This window comes from Eschrichtius robustus, chromosome 10 (assembly GCF_028021215.1).
Source record: "Eschrichtius robustus isolate mEscRob2 chromosome 10, mEscRob2.pri, whole genome shotgun sequence".
Taxonomy (NCBI): Eukaryota; Metazoa; Chordata; class Mammalia; order Artiodactyla; family Eschrichtiidae; genus Eschrichtius; species Eschrichtius robustus.
Window position 1 is genome coordinate 84,547,356 of NC_090833.1, and position 24,779 is coordinate 84,572,134.

General features: G+C 40.2%; 1 protein-coding gene across 2 annotated transcripts in view; it reads right to left on the bottom strand.

Moving 5' to 3' along the window:
* The window catches only part of AGTPBP1 (ATP/GTP binding carboxypeptidase 1), a 181,991-nt gene extending 157,480 nt beyond the window's left edge, over positions 1-24,511 (bottom strand). Inside the window, exon 1 of one of the 2 annotated variants that reach the window (XM_068553274.1) lies at positions 24,381-24,511. The gene's annotated coding sequence lies outside the window, so the exon portion shown is untranslated. Of the gene's footprint in view, positions 1-24,196; positions 24,282-24,380 lie in introns of those variants that run through there. The other variant, XM_068553275.1, reaches the window with a different exon arrangement.
* Positions 24,512-24,779: the final 268 nt, after the last annotated feature.

Here is a 24,779-nt window from a genome sequence, read left to right on the forward strand (position 1 = left end):
AACTGGTGAAATTGTATGGTATGTGAGTTATATCTCAATACAACTATTTTAAAAAAAGGCTTAATCTCTGCAGGTACTTTCATAATTCAACCATTCCTAAATTAGGATTAGAGACTTAAATCCTTCTGTACCTCAGTGCCTGCTTCTCATGATAGAATACAATACCCTTTACACAAAAGCAAAACTACAGACCCACCTGGCTCTTGGGAATATGTATTCTGAGTTATTTACCCAAAAGAGGTTTGGGGAAAAAAAAAGCTGCACTATGCTGTCACATAAAAATCCACAGTATACACCTCCCCCAGTTGGGGGAAGAGTCTGTATAAATTGATTTTTATATATTTAAATGTGGCTTACACTGGAATTAAATGTGGAAATCTGGCCTTAGCAGAAAATCATACAAGCAAATAAACTAGCTCAAGCTAGCCCACACCTAAGGAAAAGTAAACAATTTTGTATATTCCAGCTCAAAAGTACAAAGGTTTGGATCTTCTGAATTTTTGAGATTTTCCTGATCTTTTGCTCTCAACTAGAACTAGTTCCAGAGCCTAGAGAATCTAAAAACTGAAACCCTCAGTTCTCACTGGCTTAACCCTGGAATCAAGCTCATCAGCCAAGTCAATAAACAGGCACACACACATAAGGCATCAGTATTTTATACATGTAAGCTGTCCTAATTTTCATTCCACAAACAAGCCACAGAAGAAATTCTGACACACAGCAAAGGTAAAGCTGTATATTCTAAATATATAAAGACTTCAAATACACGTGATTTTAAATTTATTTCAAGTCAAACTGCTACAAAAGAAAAAACGCCAAGAACCATATACTGTTCACACTCCAAAGCCCCATCTAAATCTCTAAAAAACAATCTGAGGAAATATGATTCCCTTTGACTTGACTTGCTTAAACAACTTGGTCCAGTTCCCATTCAGCCAGAACAACTTCACTAATTTACTCTCATCTGTTTACTAATGGGTCTCCCCACAAGGTATCATTAGACAAAAAACTTCCACTATTTAAAAACATTTGAGAAACACTGTTCTAATCAATAATAATAACCTTTGCTGTTAAATACCAGATAATTGTTCTTGTTGGAATGGTTGTGGGCAACTAGGAAAAGACTGTAGTTAAAGAAAATCTGGGTAGCTGGTCCTACCATGGGGAATGGGAAAACAAGTATGCTGAAAAGAGCTTTTTTCAGCTCTCCCTTATTGTTTCATCATCTAAAAGGAAGAAACCACTTTTCAAGAATATAAGTGAGCTACTATTCCCCCACACCAGCTATGTCAATGTGATGGAAAATTGTAAATCCTGATTATTTAATAAGATCCCAAAGAATATGCTTATACCCCTTTCCCTTATTAAAGGAAAAAGAAACTTTAAAGAAAAGAGATAAATAACATCTATCGTCTAAAGGAAAGAAGAGTAACATTCCCAGCAATAGGCAGATAGAGATTATTATCATTTAAATTAAGAGAGAAATATATACATTGGACATGAGCTGTGTTTATTAACATACTCTAAATTACAATATTAAGGTATATATTTTCATCCAGTTACATTAAACATATGACATTTTATGATTAGTTTACTAATGTTTTAACCTGATCTGCAAACAGGCAAATATATTTCACCTATATTACTGTCATTAATTTTATCAAAAAATGTGGATAACAGTAAACCTATAAGAAGGTTATACCTTTTACCTTTCTTCATTATGCATCCTCATTAAAAACACAAGCATTTGGTTGGTTCACACACTACTCCACAAAAGATGCTCTGACATTTACAAAGGTCTAATTTGTTCTGCTATGTGATGTTTTAATTATACTACAAATAATAGGGTCTTATTGTTGGAGGAGCAGAATCCAACTACACTTCAATTTAATTAAATAGTTTATTTAAAATAACTCTTCCACCCAACACTGATTTCTGGATTTTAAAAACATAATCCAACTATATGTTCTCTACCAGAGACTTACTTTAGATACAAAGGTACAAATGGGTTGAAAGTGAAAGGATGGAAAAAGATATGACATGCAAATAGTAACCAAAAAACAGCACGGGTGGCTGTACTAATACCAGACAAAATAGACTTTAAATCAAAGGAGGTTATAAAATACAAAGAAGAACACTATATATTAATAAAAGGCTCAAGAGAGCAAGAAGATATAACAATTATAAACATTCATCTAATAACAGACTATCAAAATATATGAAGTAAAAACTGACAGAATTAAAGGGGAAAATAGACAGTTCTATAATAATAGTTGGCAGTTTCAACACCCTACTCTCAATAATGGATAGAACAACCAGATGGAAGATAAGTAAGGAAACAGAGAACTTGAACAACACAATTAACCAACTAGAGATAACAGACATATACAGAACATTCTACCTAACAACAGATTATACATTCTTCTCAAGTACAAGTGGGACATTCTCCAGAACACATGATATATCAGGCCACAAATTATGTCTCAATAGAGTTTTAAAGACAGATAATCATACAAAGTATTTTTCCTAACTACAACAGAATGAATTTAGAAATCAGTAAAAGAAAAATTAGAAAATTCACAAATTTGTGGAAATTAAACAATACGCTCTTAAACAACCAATGGGTCAAAGTAGAAATCCTAAGGGAAATTAGAAATACTTAAAAGACAAATGAAAACAAAAAACACAACATACCAAAATTTATTAGATGCAGTGAAAGTAGTGCTAAGGGGGAAATTTATAGCTATAAACACATATTAAAAAATAAGAAAGGTGGAGAGGAGAGAAGATGGCGGAAGAGTAAGACGCGGAGATCACCTTCCTTCCCACAGATACAGTAGAAATACATCTACACGTGGAACTGCTCCTACAGAACACCCACTGAACGCTGGCAGAAAACGTCCGACCTCCAAAAAGGCAAGAAACTCCCCCCGTACTTGGGTAGGGCAAAAGAAAAAAGAAATAACAGAGACAAAAGAATAGGGACGGCACCTGCACCAGTGGGAGGGAGCTGTGAAGGAGGAAAGATTTCCACGCACTAGGAAGCCCCTTCGCGGGCAGAGACTGCGGGTGGCAGAGGAGGGGAAGCTTCGGAGCCAAGGAGGAGAGCGCAGCCACAGGGGTGCGGAGGGCAAAGCGGAGAGGTTCCCGCACGGAGGAGCGGTGCCGACCAGCACTCACCAGCCCGAGAGGCTTGTCTGCTCCCCCGCCGGGGCGGGCGGGGCTGGGAACTGAGGCTTCGGCTTCGGTTGGATCGCAGGGAGAGGACTGGGGTTGGCGGCATGAACACAGCCTGAAGGGGTTAGTGCACCACAGCTAGCCGGGAGGGAGTCCGGGGAAACAGTCGGCAGCTGCCGAAGAGGCAAGAGACTTTTTCTTGCCTCTTTGTTTCCTGGTGCGCGAGGAGAGGGGATTCAGAGCGCCGCCTAAACGAACTCCAGAGACGGGAGCGAGCCGCGGCTATCAGCGCAGACCCCACAGCAACAGGGGTGCAGAGGGAAAAACGGAGAGACTCCCGCACAGAGGCTCGGCGCCGAGCAGCGCTCACCAGCCCGAGAGGCTTGTCTGCTCACCCGCCGGGGCAGGCGGGGCTGGGAGCTGAGGCTCGGCTTCGGTCGGATCGCAGGGAGAGGACTGGGGCTGGCGGCGTGAACACAGCCTGAAGGGGTTGGCGCACCACAGCTGGCTGGGAGGGAGACCGGGAAAAGGTCTGCAGCTGCCGAAGAGGCAAGAGACTTTTTCTTGCCTCTTTGTTTCGCTGCGCGCAAGGAGAGGGGATTCAGAGCGTCGCCTAAACGAACTCCAGAGAAGGGCGCAAGCCGCGGCGATCAGCGCGGACCCCAGAGACGGGCGTGAGACGCTGGGGCTGCTGCTGCCGCCTCCAAAAAGCCTGTGTGTGAGCACAGGTCACTCTCCACACCACCCCTCCCAGGAGCCTGTGCAGCCCGCCACTGCCAGGGTCCCGTGACCCGGGGACAACTTCCCCGGGAGAACGCAGGGCGCGCCTCAGGCTGGTGCAACGTCACGCCGGCCTCGGCCGCCGCAGGCTCGCCCCGCCTCCTCTGTACCCCTCCCTCCCCCTGGCCTGAGTGAGCCAGAGCCCCCGAAGCAGCTGCTCCTTTAACCCCATCCTGTCTGGGCGGGGAATGGACGCCCTCAGGCGACCTACACGCAGAGGCGGGTCCAAATCCAAAGCTGAACCCCAGGAGCTGTGCGAACAGGGAAGAGAAGGGGAAATCTCTCCCAGCAGCCTCAGAAGCAGCGGATTAAAACTCCAGAAACAACTTGATGTGCCTGCATCTGTTGAATACCTGAATAGACAACGAATCATCCCAAATTCAGCAGGTGGACTTTGGGAGCAGGATATATTAATTTTTCCCCTTTTCCTTTTTTTTGTGAGTGTATATGTATATGCTTCTGGGTGAGACTTTGTCTGTATAGCTTTGCTTTACAATAGCTTTATTTTACTTCACTATATTATAGCCTCTTTATTTCTTTCTATTTTTTCTCCCTTTTACTCTGAGCCATGTGGATGAAAGGCTCTTGGTGCTCCAGCCAGGCATCAGGGCCGTGCCTCTGAGGTGGGAGAGCCAACTTCAGGACACTGGTCCACAAGAGACCTCCCAGCTCCACGTAATACCAAACGGCAAAAATCTCTCAGAGATCTCCATCTCAACATCAAGACCCAACATCACTCAATGACCAGCAAGCTACAGTGCTGAACACCCTATGCCAAACAACTAGCAAAACAGGAACACAGCCACATCCATTAGCAGAGAGGCTGCCTAAAATCATAATAAGGCCACAGACACCCCAAAATACACCACAAGACGTGGACGTGCCCACCAGAAAGACAAGATCCAGCCTCATCCACCAGAACTCAGGCACTAGTTCCCTCCACCAGGAAGCCTACACAACCCACTGAACCAACCTTAGCCACTGGGGACAGATACCAAAAACAACGGGAACTACGAACCTGAAGCCTGTGAAAAGGAGACCCCAAACACAGTAAGATAAGCAAAATGAGACGACAGAAAAACACACAGCAGATGAAGGAACAGGGTCAAAACACACCAAATTTAACAAATGAAGAGGAAATAGGTAGTCTACCTGAAAAAGAATTCAGAATAATGATAGTAAGGATGATCCAAAATCTGGGAAATAGAATAGACAAAATGCAAGAAACATTTAACAAGGACGTAGAAGAACTAAAGAGGAACCAAGCAACGATGAAAAACATAATAAATGAAATTAAAAATACTCTAGATGGGATCAATAGCAGAATAACTGAGGCAGAAGAAAGGATAAGTGACCTGGAAGATAAAATGGTGGAAATAACTACTGCAGAGCAGGATAAAGAAAAAAGAATGAAAAGAACTGAGGACAGTCTCAGAGACCTCTGGGACAACAGTAAACGCACCAACATTCGAATTATAGGGGTCCCAGAAGAAGAAGAGAAAAAGAAAGGGACTGAGAAAATATTTGAAGAGATTATAGTTGAAAACTTCCCTAATATGGGAAAGGAAATAGTTAATCAAGTCCTGGAAGCACAGAGAGTCCCATACAGGATAAACCCAAGGAGAAACACGCCAAGACACATATTAATCAAACTGTCAAAAATTAAATATAAGGAAAACATATTAAAGGCAGCAAGGGAAAAAAAACAAATAACACACAAGGGAATCCCCATAAGGTTAACATCTGATCTTTCAGCAGAAACTCTGAAAGCCAGAAGGGAGTGGCAGGATATACTTAAAGTGATGAAGGAGAAAAACCTACAACCAAGATTACTCTACCCAGCAAGGATCTCATTCAGATTTGATGGAGAAATTAAAACCTTTACAGACAAGCAAAAGCTGAGAGAGTTCAGCACCACCAAACCAGCTTTACAACAAATGCTAAAGGAACTTCTCTAGGCAAGAAACACAAGAGAAGGAAAACACCTACAATAACAAACCCAAAACATTTAAGAAAATGGGAATAGGAACATACATATCGATAATTACCTTGAATGTAAATGGATTAAATGCTCCCACCAAAAGACACAGGCTGGCTGAATGGATACAAAAACAAGACCCATATATATGCTGTCTACAAGAGACCCACTTCAGACCTAGAGACACATACAGACTGAAAGTGAGGGGATGGAAAAAGATATTCCATGCAAATGGAAATCAAAAGAAAGCTGGAGTAGCAATTCTCATATCAGACAAAATAGACTTTAAAATAAAGACTATTACAAGAGACAAAGAAGGACACTATATAATGATCAAGGGATCGATCCAAGAGGAAAGTATTACAATTGTAAATATTTATGCACCCAACATAGGAGCACCTCAATACATAAGGCAAATACTAACAGCCATAAAAGGGGAAATCGACAGCAACACAATCATAGTAGGGGACTTTAAAACCCCACTTTCACCAATGGACAGATCATCCAAAATGAAAATAAATAAGGAAACACAAGCTTTAAATGATACATTAAACAAGATGGACTTAATTGATATTTATAGGACATTCCACCCAAAAACAACAGAATACACATTTTTCTCAAGTGCTCATGGAACATTCTCCAGGATAGATCATATCTTGGGTCACAAATCAAGCCTTGGTAAATTTAAGAAAATTGAAATCGTATCAAGTATCTTTTCCGACCACAACGCTATGAGACTAGATATCAATTACAGGAAAAGATCTGTAAAAAATACAAACACATGGAGGCTACACAATACACTGCTTAATAACGAAGTGATCACTGAAGAAATCAAAGGGGAAATCAAAAAATACCTAGAAACAAATGACAATGGAGATACGACGACCCAAAACCTATGGGACGCAGCAAAAGCAGTGCTAAGAGGGAAGTTTATAGCAATACAAGCCTACCTCAAGAAACAGGAAACATCTCGAATAAACAACCTAACCTTGCACCTAAAGCAATTAGAGAAAGAAGAACAAAAAAACCCCAAAGCCAGCAGAAGGAAAGAAATCATAAAGATCAGGTCAGAAATAAATGAAAAAGAAATGAAGGAAACAATAGCAAAAATCAATGAAACTAAAAGCTGGTTCTTTGAGAAGATAAACAAAATTGACAAACCATTAGCCAGACTCATCAAGAGAAAAAGGGAGAAGACTCAAATCAATAGAATTAGAAATGAAAAAGGAGAAGTAACCACTGACACTGCAGAAATACAAACGATCATGAGAGATTACTACAAGCAACTCTATGCCAATAAAATGGACAACCTGGAAGAAATGGACAGATTCTTAGAAATGCACAAACTGCCAAGACTGAACCAGGAAGAAATAGAAAATATGAACAGACCAATCACAAGCACTGAAATTGAAACTGTGATTAAAAACCTTCCAACAAACAAAAGCCCAGGACCAGATGGCTTCACAGGCGAATTCTATCAAACATTTAGAGAAGAGCTAACACCTATCCTTCTCAAACTCTTCCAAAATATTGCAGAGGGAGGAACACTCCCAAACTCATTCTACGAGGCCACCATCACCCTGATACCAAAACCAGACAAAGATGTCACAAAGAAAGAAAACGACAGGCCAATATCACTGATGAACATAGATGCAAAAATCCTCAACAAAATACTAGCAAACAGAATCCAACAGCACATTAAAAGGATCATACACCATGATCAAGTGGGGTTTATCCCAGGAATGCAAGGATTCTTCAACATACGCAAATCAATCAATGTGATACACCATATTAACAAATTGAAGGAGAAAAACCATATGATCATCTCAATAGATGCAGAGAAAGCTTTCGACAAAATTCAACACCCATTTATGATAAAAGCCCTGCAGAAAGTAGGCATAGAGGGAACTTTCCTCAACATAATAAAGGCCATATATGACAAACCCACAGCCAACATTGTCCTCAATGGTGAAAAACTGAAACCATTTCCACTAAGATCAGGAACAAGACAAGGTTGCCCACTCTCACCACTATTATTCAACATAGTTTTGGAAGTGTTAGCCACAGCAATCAGAGAAGACAAAGGAATAAAAGGAATCCAAATCGGAAAAGAAGAAGTAAAGCTGTCACTATTTGCAGATGACATGATACTATACATAGAGAATCCTAAAGATGCTACCAGAAAACTCCTAGAGCTAATCAATGAATTTGGTAAAGTAGCAGGATACAAAATTAATGCACAGAAATCTCTCGCATTTCTATACACTAATGACGAAAAATCTGAAAGTGAAATTAAGAAAACACTCCCGTTTACCATTGCAACAAAAAGAATAAAATATCTAGGAATAAACCTACCTAAGGAGACAAAAGACCTGTATTCAGAAAATTATAAGACACTGATGAAAGAAATTAAAGATGATACAAATAGATGGAGAGATATACCATGTTCCTGGATTGGAAGAATCAACATTGTGAAAATGACTCTACTACCCAAAGCAATCTACAGATTCAATGCAATCCCTATCAAACTACCACTGGCATTTTTCACAGAACTAGAACAAAAAATTTCACAATTTGTATGGAAACACAAAAGACCCCGAATAGCCAAAGCAATCTTGAGAACGAAAAATGGAGCTGGGGGAATCAGGCTCCCTGACTTCAGACTATATTACAAAGCTACAGTAATCAAGACAGTTTGGTACTGGCACAAAAACAGAAATATAGATCAATGGAACAGGATAGAAAGCCCAGAGATAAACCCACACACATATGGTCACCTTATCTTTGATAAAGGAGGCAAGAATATACAGTGGAGAAAAGACAGCCTCTTCAATAAGTGGTGCTGGGAAAATTGGACAGATACATGTAAAAGTATGAAATTAGAACACTCCCTGACACCATGCACAAAAATAAACTCAAAATGGATTAAAGACCTAAGTGTAAGGCCAGACACTATCAAACTCTTAGAGGAAAACATAGGCAGAACACTCTATGACATACATCACAGCAAGATTCTTTTTGACCCAGCTCCCAGAGAAATGGAAATAAGAACACAAATAAACAAATGGGACCTAATGAAACTTAAAAGCTTTTGCACAGCAAAGGAAACCATAAACAAGACCAAGAGACAACCATCAGAATGGGAGAAAATATTTGCAAAAGAAGCAACTGACAAAGGATTAATCTCCAAGATTTACAAGCAGCTCATGCAGCTCAATAACAAAAAAACGAACAACCCAATCCAAAAATGGGCAGAAGACCTAAACAGACATTTCTCCAAAGAAGATATACAGATGGCCTACAGACACATGAAAGAATGCTCAACATCATTAATCATTAGAGAAATGCAAATCAAAACTACAATGAGATATCATCTCACACCGGTCAGAATGGCCATCATCAAAAAATCTAGAAACAATCAATGCTGGAGAGGGTGTGGAGGAAAGGGAACACTCTTGCACTGTTGGTGGGAATGTAAATTGATACAGCCACTATGGAGAACAGTATGGAGGTTCCTTAAAAAACTACAAATAGAACTACCATACGACCCAGCAATCCCACTACTGGGCATACACCCTGAGAAAACCATAGGTCAAAAAGAGTCATGTACCAAAATGTTCATTGCAGCTCTATTTACAATAGCCAGGACATGGAAGCAACCTAAATGTCCATCGACAGATGAATGGATAAAGAAGATGTGGCACATATATACAATGGAATATTACTCAGCCATAAAAAGAAATGAAATGGAGGTATTTGTAATGAGGTGGATGGAGTTAGAGTCTGTCATACAGAGTGAAGTAAGTCAGAAAGAGAAAAACAAATACAGTATGCTAACACATATATACGGAATCTAAGGGAAAAAAAAAGGCCATGAAGAACCTAGTGGCAAGACGGGACTAAAGACACAGACCTACTAGAGAATAGACTTGAGGATATGGGGAGGGGGTGGGGTGAGATGTGACAGGGTAAGAGAGTGTCATGGACATATATACACTACCAAATGTAAAATAGATAACTAGTGGGAAGCAGCCGCATAGCACAGGGAGATCAGCTCGGTGCTTTGTGACCACCTAGAGGGGTGGGGTGGGGAGGGTGGGAGGGAGGGAGATGCAAGAGGGAAGAGAAATGGGAACATATTGTATATGTATAACTGATTCACTTTGTTATAAAGCAGAAGCTAACACACCATTGTAAGGCAGTTATACTTCAATAAAGATGTTTAAAATAAATAAATAAATAAATAAATAAATAAATAAGAAAGATCTCAAATCAACAACTTAACTTTACAATTTAAGAAACTAGAAAAAGCTGAAACCCAAAGCTAGCAGAAAGAAGAAAATAATAAAGACTAGGGCAGAGATAAATGAAATCGTGAATAGAAAAATAATACAGAAAAACCAACAAAAACATAAGTTGATTCTTCAAAAAATTAACAAAATTGACGAAACTTTAGCAAGATTAAGAAAAAAGAAGCAAATTACTAATCAGAAAGTGCAGACATTACTGATTCCACAGAAATAAAAAAGATTTTATGAGAGTACTGTGAACAACTGTGCACCAACAAAGTGGAAAACCTAGGTAAAACTGACCAATTTCTAGAAACCTATTAAGTCACAAAGAAATAGAAAATCTGAATAGACCCATAATTATTAAGGAGATTGAGTCAGTAATCAAAAAGCTCCCAACAAAGAAAAGCCCCAAACCTAATGGCTTCACTAGTGAAATGTACCAAACATTTAAAGAATATCAATGCTTCTCAAATTCTTCAAAAAACTGAAGTGGAGGGAACACTTCCTAACTCATTCTATGAGGCCAGCATCGCCCTGATACCAAAGCCACACAAAGACATTACAAGAAAACTACAGACCAATACCCCTTTGAACACAGATCCAAAAAATCCCCCACAAAATACCAGCAAACTGAATTCAGCAGCATAAATGTAAATCAAAAGCACAATGAGATATCACCTAACACCCAACAGGATGGCTACTATCCAAAAAAAAACAAAACACAAAAAAACCCACACACAGAAAATAACAAGTGTTGACAAGGATGTAAAGAAATTGGAACCCTTGTTCAATGTTGGTGTTGGTGTGAATGTAAAATGATGCAGCCGTGATGGAAACAGTATGGTCATTCCTCAAAAAATTAATAATAGAATTACCATATGACCCAGCAATTCCACTTCTGAGTATGTACCCAAAAGAACTAAAAGCAGGGTCTCAAAGAAATATATACACACCCATCTACACAGCAGCAGCATTATTCACAACAGCCAAAAGGTAGAAGCAACACAAGGATCTATCAATGGATGAAAAAACAAAAAAATTAACAAATATGGTATATACATACAATGGAATGTTAGTCAGCCTTAAAAAGGAAAAAAATTCTGACACATGCTACAGTGTAGATGAACCTTGAAGATACCATACTAAAAGAAATAAGTCAATCACAAAAGAGCAAATACTGCATGATTCCATTCATATAATGTAGATAAAGTAGTCTAATTCAGAGAGAGAAAAAACAAAATGGTAGTTGCCAGGGGCAGGTGGGAGGGGAAGAAATGGGCAGTTATTATTTAATGGAACAAGAGTTTTAGTTTTGCAAGATGAAAAGTTCTAGAGATGGATGGTAATAATGGATGCACAACAATGTGAATTACTTAATGCCACTGAACCGTATATTAAAAATGATTAAAGGCTTCCCTGGTGGCGCAGTGGTTAAGAATCCGCCTACCAATGCAGGAGACACGGGTTCGAGCCCTGGTCCGGGAAGATCCCACATGCCACGCAGCAACTAAGCCCGTTCGCTGCAACTACTGAGCCTGTGTTCTAGAGCCCACAAATCCACAACTACTGAGCCTGGTGCCACAACTACTGAAGCCGGCGCGCCTACAGACCATGCTCCGAACAAGAGAAGCCACCACAATGAGAAGCCTCTGCACCAAAATGAAGAGTAGACCCCGCTCACCACAACCAGAGGAAAGCCCGCGTGCAGCAATGAAGAACCAACGCAGCCAAAAAATAAATAAATAAAATAAAATAATTTATTTTAAAAAAAGATTAAAACGCTAAACTTTATGTTATATATATTATACCATAATTTCTTAAAATAAATTTTTAAATCAAAATATGGACCAAAACTATGAATGAGTCACTACGTTAAAGATTGGAAAAAATAAGTTTCAAATGTAAACACAAAATTAAAATTGGGGGGATTGGTTCAAGATGGTGGAGTAGAAGGACATGCTCTCACTCCCTCTTGTGACAACACCAGAATCACAATTAACTGCTAAACAATCATCGACAGGAAGACACTGGAATTCACCAAAAAAGATACCCCAGATCCAAAGACAAAGGAGAAGCCACGATGAGATGGTAAGAGGGGTGCAATCACAATAAAATCAAATCCCATAACTGCTGGGTGGGTGACTCACGAACTGGAGAACACTTATACCACAGAAGTCCACCCACTGGAGTGAAGGTTCTGAGCCCCACGTCAGGCTTCCCAACCTGGGGGTCCGGCAACGGGAGCAGGAATTCCTAGAGAATCAAACTTTGAAGGCCAGCGGGATTTAATTGCAGGACTTCGACAGGACTGGGGGAAACAGAGACTCCACTCTTGGAGGGCACACACAAAGTAGTGTGTGCATGGGGACCTAGGGGAAGGAGCAGTGACCCCATAGGAGACTGAACCAGACCTACCTGCTAGTGTTGGAGGGTCTCCTGCAGAGGCGGGGGGTGGCTGTGGCTCACCGTGGGGACAAGGACACTGGCAGCAGAAGTTCTGGGACGTATTCCTTGGCGAGAGCCTTCCCAGAGTCCAACATTAGCCCCACCAAAGAGCCCAGGTAGGCTCCAGTGTTGGGTCGCCCCAGGCCAAACAACGAACAGAGAGGGAACCCAGCCCCACCCATCAGCAGACAAGCTGATTAAACTTTTACTGAGCTCTGCCCACCAGAGCAACACCCACCTCTACCCACCACCAGTCCCTCCTATCAAGAAACCTGCACAAGCCTCTTAGATAGGCTCATCCATCAGAGGGCAGACAGCAGAAGCAAGAAGAACTACAATCCTGCAGGATATGGAACAAAAACCACATTCACAAAAAGATAAATGAGATGAAAAGGCAACGGCTATGTACGAGATGAAGAAACAAGATAAAACCCCAGAAAAACAAATAAATGGAGATAGGCAACCTTCCAGAAAAAGAATTCAGAATAATGATAGTGAAGATCCAGGACCTCAGAAAAAGAATGGAGGCAAAGATAGAGAAGATGCAAGAAATGTTTAACAAAGATCTAGAAGAATTAAAGAACAAACAGAGATGAACAATACAATAACTGAAATGAAAACTACATTAGAAGGAATCAGTAGCAGAATAACTGAGGCAGAAGAACGGATAAGTGACCTGGAAGACAAACTGGGGGAATTCACCACTGCGGAACAGAATAAAGAAAAAACAGTGAAAAGAAATGAAGACAGCCTAAGAGACCTCTGAGACAACATTAAATGCAACAACATTCGCATTATAGGGGTCCCAGAAGGAGACGAGAGAGAGAAAGGACCCAAGAAAATATTTGAACAGATCATAGTCGAAAACTTCCCTAATGTGGGAAAGGAAACAGCCACCGAAGTACAAGAAGCGCAGAGAGTCCCATACAGGATAAACGCAAGGAGAAACACGCCTAGACACGCAGTAATCAAATTGGTAAAAATTAAAGACAAAGAAAACTTACTGAAAGCAGCAAGGGAAAAACAACAAATAACATACAAGGGAACTCCCATAAGGTTAACAGCTGATTTCTCAGCAGAAACTCTACAAGCCAAAAGGGAGTGACATGATATACTTAAAGTAATGAAAGGGAAGAACCAACAACCAAGATTACTCTACCCAGCAAGGATCTCATTCAGATTCGATGGAGAAATCAAAAGCTTTACAGACAAGCAAAAGCTGAGAGAATTCAGCACCACCAAACCAGCTCTACAACAAATGCTAAAGGAACTTCTCTAAGTGGGAAACACAAGAGAAGAAAAGGACCTACATAAACAAGCCTGTAACAATTAAGAAAATGGTCATAGGAACATACATATGGGTAATTACCTTAAACATGAATGGATTAAATGCTCCAACCAAAAGACACAGGCTTGTTGAATGGATGCAAAAACAAGACCCATATATATGCTGTCTACAAGAGACCCACTTCAGACCGAGGGACACATACAGACTGAAAGTGAGGGGATGGAAAAAGATATTCCATGCACATGGAAATCAAAAGGAAGCTGGAGTAGCTACATTCATATCAGATAAAATAGACTTTAAAATAAAGAATGTTACAAGAGACAAGGAAGGACACTACATAATGATCAAGGGATCAACCCAAGAAGAAGATATAACAATTATAACTATATATGCACCCAACATAGGAGTACCTCTATACATAAGGCAACTGCTAACAGCTATAAAAGAGGAAATAGACAGTAACACAATAATAGTGGGGGACTTTAACACCTCACTTACACCAATGGACAGATCATCCAAAATGAAAATGAATTAGGAAACAGAAGCTTTAAATGACACAATAGACCAGAGAGATTTAATTGATATTTATAGGACATTCCATCCCAAAACAGCAGATTAGACTTTCTTCTCAAGTGCACACGGAGCATTCTCCAGGATAGATCACATCTTGGGTCACAAATCAAGCCTCAGTAAATTTAAGAAAACTGAAATTATATCAATCATCTTTTCTGACCACAACGCTATGAGATTAGAAATCAATTACAGGGAAAATAACGTAAAAAACACAAACACATGGAGGCTAAACAATACGTTACTAAACAACCAAGAGATCACTGAAGAAATTAAAGAGGAAATCAAAAAATACCTAGAGACAAATGACAATGAAAACACGATGATCCAAAATCTATGGGATGCAGCAAAAGCAGTTCTAAGAGGGAAGTTTATAGCTATACAAGCCTACCCCAAGAAACAAGAAAAATCTCAAGTAAACAATCTAACCTTACACCTAAAGGAACTAGGGAAAGAAGAACAAACAAAACCCAAAGTTAGCAGAAGGAAAGAAATCGTAAAGATCAGAGCAGAAATAAATGAAATAGAAACAAAGAAAACAATAGCAAAGATCAATAAAACTAAAAGCTCGTTCTTTGAGAAGATAAACAAAATTGATAAACCATTAACCAGACTCATCAAGAAAAAGAGGGAGAGGACTCAAATCAATAAAATTAAAAATGAAAAAGGAGAAGTTACAACAGACACCACAGAAATACAAAGCATCCTAACAGACTTCTACAAGCAACCCGATGCCAATAAAATGGACAACCTGGAAGAAATGGACAAATTCTTAGAAAGGTATAACCTTCCAAGACTGAACCAGGAAGAAATAGAAAATATGAACAGACCAATCACAAGTTATGAAATTGAAACTGTGATTAAAAATCTTCCAACAAACAAAAGTCCAGGACCAGATGGCTTCACAGGTAAACGTTATCAAACATTTAGAGAAGAGCTAACACCCATCCTTCTCAAACTCTTCCAAAAATTGCAGAGGAACACTCCCAAACGCATTCTATGAGTTCGTCATCACTCTGATACCAAAACCAGACAAAGATACTACAAAAAAAGAAAATTACAGACCAATATCACTGATGAATATAGATGCAAAAATCCTCAACAAAATACTAGTAAATAGAATCCAACAACACATTAAAAGGATCATACACCATGATCAAGTGGGATTTATCCCAGGGATGCAAGGATTCTTCAATATATGCAAATCAATCAATGTGATACACCATATTAACAAATTGAAGAAGAAAAACCATATGATCAACTCAATAGATGCAGAAAAAGCTTTTGACAAAATTCAACACCAATTTATGGTAAAAACTCTCCAGAAAGTGGGCATAGAGGGAACCTACCTCAACATAATAAAGGCCATATACAACAGACCCACAGCAAACATCATTCTCAATGGTGAAAAACTGAAAGCATTTCCTCTATGATCAGGAACAAGACAAGGGTGTCCACTCTCACCACTATTATTCAAGATAGTTTTGGAAGTCCTAGCCACAGAAATCAGAGAAGAAAAAGAAATGAAAGGAATACAAATTGGAAAGAAAGAAGTAAAACTGTCACTGTTTGCAGATGACATGATACTATATGTAGAGAATCCTAAAGATGCCACCAGAAAACTACTAGAGCTAATCAATAAAGTTGTAGGATACAAAATTAATGCACAGAAATCTCTTGCATTCCTATACACTAATGATGAAAAATCTGAAAGAGAAATTAAGGAAACACTCCCATTTACCATTGCAACAAAAAGAAGAAAATACCTAGGAATAAACCTACCTAGGGAGACAAAAGACCTGTATGCAGAAAACTATAAGACACTGATGGAAGAAATTAAACATGATATCAACAGATGGAGAGATATACCATGATCTTGGATTGGAAGAATCAATATTGTGAAAATGACTATAATACTCAAAGCAATGTACAGATTCAGTGCAATCCTTATCAAACTACCAATGCCTTTTTTTACAGAACTAGAACAAAAAATCTTAAAATTTGTATGGAGACACAAAAGACCCCGAATAGCCAAAGCAGTCTTGAATGAAAAAAGCGGAGCTGGAGGAGTCTGACTCCCTGACTTCAGACTATACTACAAAGCTACGGTAATCAAGACAATATGGTACTGGCACAAAAACAGAAACATAGATCAATGGAACAAGATAGAAACCCAGAGATAAACCCCCGCACATGTGGTCAACTAATCTATGAGAAAGTAGGCAAGGATATACAATGGAGAAAAGACAGTCTCTTCAATAAGTGGTGCTGGGAAAACTAGACAGCTACATGTAAAAGAATGAAATTAGAATACTCCCTAACAGCATACACAAAAATAAACTCAAAATGGATTAGAGACCTAAATGTAAGACTGGACACTGTAAAACTCTTAGAGGAAAACATAGGAAGAACAACACTCTTTGACATAAATCACAGCAAGATCTTTTTTGATCCACCTCCTAGAGTAATGGAAATAAAAACAAAAATAAACAAATGGGACCTAATGAAACTTAAAAGCTTTTACACAGCAAAGGAAACCATAAACAAGACGAAAAGACAACCCTCAGAATGGGAGAAAATATTTGCAAATGAATCAACAGACAAAGGATTAATCTCCAAAATATATAAACAGCTCATGAAGCTCAATATTAATGCAACAAATAACCCAATCCAAAAATGGGCAGAAGACCTAAATAGACATTTCTCCAAATAAGACATACAGATGGCCAAGAAGCACATGAAAAGCTGCTCAACATCACTAATTATTAGAGAAATGCAAATCAAAACTACAATGAGGTATCACCTCACACCAGTTAGAATGGGCATCATCAGAAAATCTACAAACAACAAATGCTGGAGAGGGTGTGGAGAAAAGGGAACCCTCTTGCACTGTTGGTGGGAATGTAAATTGATACAGCCACTACGGAGAACAGTATGGAGATTCCTTAAAAAACTAAAAATAGAATTACCATATGACCCAGCAATCCCACTACTGGGCATATACCCAGAGAAAACCATAATTCAAAAAGACACATGCACCCCAATGTTCATTGCAGCACTATTTACAATAGCCAGGTCATGGAAGCAACCTAAATGCCCATCGACAGATGAATGGATGAAGAAGATGTGGTACATATATACAATGGAATATTACTCAGCCATAAAAAGGAGCGAAATTGGGTGATTTGTTGAGACGTGGATGGATCTAGAGACTGTCATACAGAGTGAAGTAAGTCAGAAAGAGAAAAACAAATATCGTATATTAACGCATATATGTGGAACCTAAAAAAATGGTACAGATGAACCGGTTTGCAGGGCAGAAATGGAGACACAGATGTAGAGAACAAACGTATGGACACCAAGAGGGGAAAGCGGCAGGGGGTGGGTGTGGTGGTGTGATGAATTGGGAGACTGGCATCGACATGTATACAATGATGTGTATAAAATGGATGACTAATAAGAACCTGCTGTATAAAAAAATAAATAAAAGAAAATCTGGACCCAAAAAATAAAAAATCTGTTGAAGAGGAAAAATTAAATTAAGTTAAATTTAAAAAAATTAAAACTGATGAGATGAAATTAACAGATGAAAGAGACATTTTCAAGGCAAAGAAAAAATCCCAGAACTCTAGAGTTGTAGCAGGCTTCAAAGATCTCGTGGAAGTCAAATTCTTTCACTCTGTAAATTAGGAGAGAAGCTCCTCAGGGAGGTTAGCAGTCTTGCATCAACTATCATCAATCAGTTCTGCCTACATTCAACAAGAAGCTGTGCCTACCATAAATTAACAAATCTGGAGTTTTTGTCAAAAATAGCATTATTTTCAATTCATTAAACTCTATTATATGTAGACAGTGTTAACATTTTTATTACTATTATTCTACCATAAATCGTTCATTGACATTATTATTATTATTATTCCCAATGTAACCTATACCCTTATAATCATAATCGTAAATCATTTTCCCCACGTGGAAAAGATGTGACACAAAGACAGCAAGTGCTGGGCACCTCTCCTTAGGATGGTTCATCCTCAGCAAGAATTAAATGAGAAATGAAGGGAGCTAAGTAGTTTGTCTTTTTTTTTTTTTCAGCTTATGAGCTGGGTATCAAGCGAGGTTTCCATACTGTGCCTTCACTATATTTGTCTAACATGTAAAATCCAAAAAAAATTAGATTTGAACATTTATGTGGAAATGTGCTACCAAATCTTTTTGTTTTAAGATAGTGCAATTTCAGAATACTAATAATAAAGCCCCCTTGTATCAGCACTTGACTAAAACCCTAAGAAGCCTCTCAACTTTCTATGAATAATCTTAACTCTGCTTAATGTTTTTTTTTTAAAGAAGGCCTTTACAGGGACCCAAAAGTCTGAAGCAAAAAGAGACTAGAAATAGTTACTACCACTTCCCTTCCTAATCAAAGTTTGGTAGAAATCCCCTATGATTTATACTATAAGTCCTCAAAGTGTGGTCCGTGGAACCCTGGGGTCCCAACACCCTTTTAGGGGGTCCACAAGGTCAAAACTATTTTTATAATAATACTAAAACATTATTAGCTTTTTTAACTATATTAGCATTTACACTAATAGTGCAAAAGCAACGGTGTGTAAAATTTCTGGCACCTTGGAACAAATTATAATGGTGGCACCAAACTGTACTGTTATTAGTGATTGTATTTTCACCATCAAGCACCAGCAATTATAAAAAAGAGTCTGTTTCACTTAAGAATGTCCCTGAAATAGTAAAAAAAGATATTAATTTTATTAAATCTTGGCCATTGCATACATATTCTTTTAATGTTCTATGTGAAAAAATGGTTAAGTATGCATGAAGCATTTCTTCCTATATACTAAATTATAATGCTTGATGGCTGTCTCAAGGAAAAGTGCTTCTGTAACTGAATTGAGACCTTGAATTAGCCTTTTTCATTAAACACCACCTTTACTTAAAAGAATGACTTAGGTATTTTGGCAGAGGTTTGCTCAGAAATGAATGAAGTCTACTTGTCACTTACAGGAAACAACTGACAATCATATTTGTTGCCAATGATAAAATTTGAGCTTTCAAGCAAAAATTAGATTTCTGGAAAACTCATATCCACCATCATGTCACAACTGGGATAGCTTCCCAATAACTTGTTTCTGATGGAATAGGTGGTGATACTGATATTAACAAACATGATTTTTTCAATATTTTATAATGAAAAGTAACTCACTGAACCAATATTTACAAATGACCAGGGCATGATGTTATAAATTCAGGCATGGGCATTAGATCCACTCTAAGTTCAGACCAATGGATTTTAACATAACATTATCAAAAAGTCCAATGTTATGATTTCAGATTCCATACTGTAACTGTCAGGGAGGAAGAAAACTTTCCTCTACCCTTCTTCTAGGTTATCCTGGCTGGTCTAAGAATTAAATTGGCATGAGACAGATTAACAGGAGAAAAGCAAATTTAATTTCATATGTATGGGAATCCCATCCACATGAGGGGTCAGAGACCCTCCATACATCAGAGTTTCAAAGACAGAAAGGTAAAATGAAGTGTATATGTCATCCTGAGCTACAGAATGGGATAGGGGCCTGGGGCTTCCAAGAACTAAGGTCATTCACAGGACAGTAAGAAGAGCAGATGTTTGACAATATGATGTTTGTCTGCCATATAGATGGGGCCACTAGGATAAAATTTATCTCTGGTAATAACTCTTTTTCTGGGAAAAATCCCCAATTTAAATCCTTCTAGGTAGTTAAGGAAGGGGCAGTAGTTTCCCTTGAACAGGCAGTTTCTCAACTGCCTTTAGCTCAAAATAATCCACACTCAAAAGTGGCACATTTTGGGGAGGTTCATTCCAAACCCTTACATAACTAACTAAAAACTGTCATATGCTGAGTTTTGATGTAGTACCAAACAAGTATATCCATAATTATCTGGAGGCTATCAAAATATCCCTTCCTTTTTCAGCCATTAACTGGGTGAGGCTGGATTTCTCTCTGTATATATACTTCAACCCAAACAATATATTGCAATAGACTGAATGCAGAAGCAGATATGAGAATCCCGCTGTTTCTATTAAACCAGACATTAGAGATTTACAAAATCTAGAATGCCAGTCTTCTCACTCCTTTATTTATTCTTGAAAAATAGTCATCTTTCACTAAAAAATACGTTTATATTAACATATAATGGGTTTATAATGATCATTTTAAGTGAATTAATAAAAATTTTGCATCTTTGCTTTAATTTATAATATAGTATAGATATAATCCACAAAAGCTTTCTGTGGTGCTCAATAATTTTTTAAGAGTATAAAAGGGTCCTGATACCAAACATTTGAAAGCACCTGATGTAAAGAACAAAGTATTAATATCAGATCCCTGCAAACCAAAAAGAACAAGAAGTACATTTAAAAAAATTTTTTTTAGTTTTCCTAGGAAAATTACAAGAAAACTGAAAAGGAACACAATGGCAAATCAAAATTAACCTCATTCTAAGTAACATCAATACAGAATTAAAAAAAAAAAAGAATGCTTAGATGAAAGTGATTTTGTATATCCAGGAAACATGCAATATCTTGATCAGATAAACACATAAATATATCCATTAATAGTTTGATAGATAATATTTTTGATAGCTGCACATGACAGCCAAAGAAACATGCAATCACAAACTCAAAAACAGGTGATTAAAATAGCAGCCACCGCCACCATAAGGGAGACAATCCAAGGTTCTGTCAGAAGGGACAAACAGGGATACTACAGCCACTCTCCGGCAGCATCTCAGGGCACCCAGCTCAGGGTCTAGCTGTTCTAAACTAAACTACATGCTTCCAAGTCCGGACAGTAACACTAAGCTCTCACTTAGCCCCAAAAGAGCAAATGGGTCATCGTGGAATTAATCTGGAATAACAGTGCTCGATCAGCCCAAAGCCCCTTTTCAGCTTACTAGATCCTTTGCACTTAGGAAAAACACTAGCAATATTTACTGAGCATTTACTATGTGCCAGGCATTGTGGGCTAAGCACTTTATATGTATTAACTCATTTAATATTCAAGATCGTCTTAAGAGTATACACCATAATTATCCCCATTTTTGGAGTTGAGAAAATTGAAGCACAAAAAAGATAAATAACTTGCTCAAAGCAAAGCCAGGATTCAAATCCAGCCTGTCTGGCTCAGAGGCCCAGACCCTTAGCCACTACACTGTAGTACACAAAGGCACAGTAACCAACAATAATATATAAAGTTTAAATTCAGTGTCCACTGTAGACAATTTCTGTTGTTTACACTGAGACCTACTGCCTAAGAGAAGCTCCCAATTTGCAGAGAGCCCTCTGACAGGTCATCCATTACTACCCGTGCACTGTTCAACTTCCAGGTATTAAGGGGCTTCGAGCAAGAAAAGTAGATTTTGGAAGGTGAAACTGTGGAGATTTATTTTTTGTCCAAGATATAGAATATAATACAAATTAGATGATTTCACACATCTTGGACCTCTTTTCCTTCCACTATTGAAGATAAAACCGTTATTATATAAGAATCTAGCTAGACTATTCCAAAGAGAATAATGCCTCAATTCAAGTCAATTGAAAGAGCTTTATAAAAACCGCTTTTACAAAAGTTCAGATTACACTATACATTTAACTGTTTTGCAATGTGACTAATTACAAGGGTAGCTCTATGTCTATACTTTTCATTTCAGTGTTCAGAGTGAGACTGCAGTTCTAAGTATGTGTTGAAGCAATTCAAGGCAGAGTTTTGAGGTCATTAAAAAGGAACCTAGGGGGCTTCCCTGGTGGCGCAGTGGTTGAGAATCTGCCTGCTAATGCAGGGGACACGGGTTCGAGCCCTGGTCTGGGAAGATCCCACGTTCCGCGGAGCAACTAGGCCCGTGAGCCACAACTACTGAGCCTGCGCGTCTGGAGCCTGTGCTCCGCAACAAGAGAGGCCGCGATAGTGAGAGGCCCGCGCACCGCGATGAAGAGTGGCCCCCACTTGCCACAACTAGAGAAAGCCCTCGCACAGAAACGAAGACCCAACACAGCCAAGGCTAAATAAATAAAGTTAGAAAAAAAAAAAAATGAACCTAGGGCTTCCCTGGTGGCACAGTGGTTAAGAATCCGCCACAACTACTGGGCCTGCGCTCTAGAACCCGCGAGCCTACTGAAGCCCTCGGGCCTAGAGCCCATGCTCTGCAACAAGAGAAGCCACCGCAATGAGAAGCTCTCGCACCGCAAAGAAGAGTAGCCCCCGCTCCCTACAACTAGAGAAAGCCCTCGCACAGCAACGAAGACCCAATGCAGCCAAAAATAAATAAATAAAATAAATAAATTTTTTTAAAAATGAACCTACAACTTCATTGTAGAAATTAATTCAAGCAAAGTGGAATGGGAAACAGAACAAGTCGTGTTACAACTCAGCCTTAAGGATGAGAAATAAGGAGTGGATAAGGCACTGCTAACTATCTCACAGTAATTACATAAGAAAATGCTTACAGATCTTTCAGGGTTTTCTTTGGTTTTAACATTTGGCACACGTTTTAAAATATGTACCATTATAAAGTGCCTTAAATAAATTACTACTTTTTTGGCCTACTGAACTGAAAACATTCCACAATACAATTACAAAAATAACTTTCTGGTTTTCTCAGGGAAAAAAAAAAAGACAATTTATAAGACGAATTCAGAGGTTAACAAAGAAAGAGATAACCCGATTTACATAAAGATTCCAACACGAACATAAATGGTAAGTGAAAATGAGTGATCCAGAAGACCGATAAAGTCCCTTCTACCTACAAACTGTCGTACATCATAAACACTGCTACAATTTTGAATACCTGAAAGAAAAAAAATCACACAGAATTAATATTGCCAAAGAAAATTTCGACTGTCTTACAACATATTAGGTCATCGGCAGTGCTAGACCTGCAAGCACTCGAGGAAGCTATCTTAAAATGAGAAATGGGCTTTAAGTTATCAACATTCACAACGATGTGTAAAACTCTATTCTGTAATGAGTAAATGCCCAGGAAAGGAAACGAACCAATTCAAAACTGCACGGGTACTTTAAGAGACTTAAAGGCACAGGAGGGAAACAACCATTGAGCCCAGCAAGCCTTTGCGTTGGGTTGCAGGAGTCCCTGAACACTTGCATGAAGAGCCCGCAACTCAGGAAGGAAGGCTGGAGGGAAACTCTGCAGTGTCATCTAGGGCGATCTAATTCAGGTTCAAATCAAACCCACAAGGCGCCAAGTTGTAAGCAGAGAACACACTTTAGGCCAAGCCACCCACTGAGAGGGAGCAAGCCCAGCCATTGCCGACGTCACACCACAGCCCACCCTGAAGCCCGGCGCACCTAGTGGGTGGGAGCTGGGGCGGCTGGGGAGGCGGGGTACGCGCCCGGCCCCTGCCCTCCGCCCCTCGGCTCCGCTCCGCGCTGTACCGCAGCCACCCGCGCGGCCACCACCGAGAGAAAGGGAGAGCAGGGCAGGGGGCCGCCTCTGCCCTGAGACCGTGCCGGGCACCCTCCGCGGGGACTGGAACGGGGACGACCGAGCCTCCATGGGTGGGGGCGGGGCGTTTTCCAGAAACCGGCCAAAGGCCCCACCCATCAGGGGTTCCCCTCAAGACCCAGTCCACCCCCCGAAAGACACGGGTTACACAACCTGTCAGGTAAGGGGCGGAGGGATCGCAGGGCGCAGACCGGTGCGGGCCCGGGGTTGCTCCTCCCCGGCCCCTCCAGCCCCCAGGACGCTGCGGCTGAGGAGATAGGAGGGGTGGCGGGCGGGCGGGATAGCCGCAGCCGAGGGGCTGCCGGCCCGGACGCGCTGACGGCGGCGGGGCGCTCACCGGCTCAGGATGGGGCGCTGGCAGGGACTGGGTAAAGCTGCAGCAGCCGGCTCGGCGTCGGCAGCGCGGGCAGCTGCTCTCCGGGGGCCCGGCGGATGCCTCGCCGCCCGCCGCCGGGTGTTTTCATACAAACCCCGGTGGCAGAAGAGGAGGAGCAGGCGGCGGCGGCGGCGGCAGCGGCGGCGGAACCTGCCTGCATCCCGGGCAACGTCAGCGCGGCGCCCCGCCCACCGCACTCCTCGGCCAGCCGGTTCGCGCGCGCCGGGCGGGAGGGAGGGTGGGGCACGCGTGCGCGCGGGCCGGGTGGGCGAGCGCCGCGGGGAGGGAGGGGCACGCGCGGGCAGGAGCAGGGTGGGGGGTGTTGGGGAGCGCGCGTGGAGCAGGAGGGAGCGCGCGCAG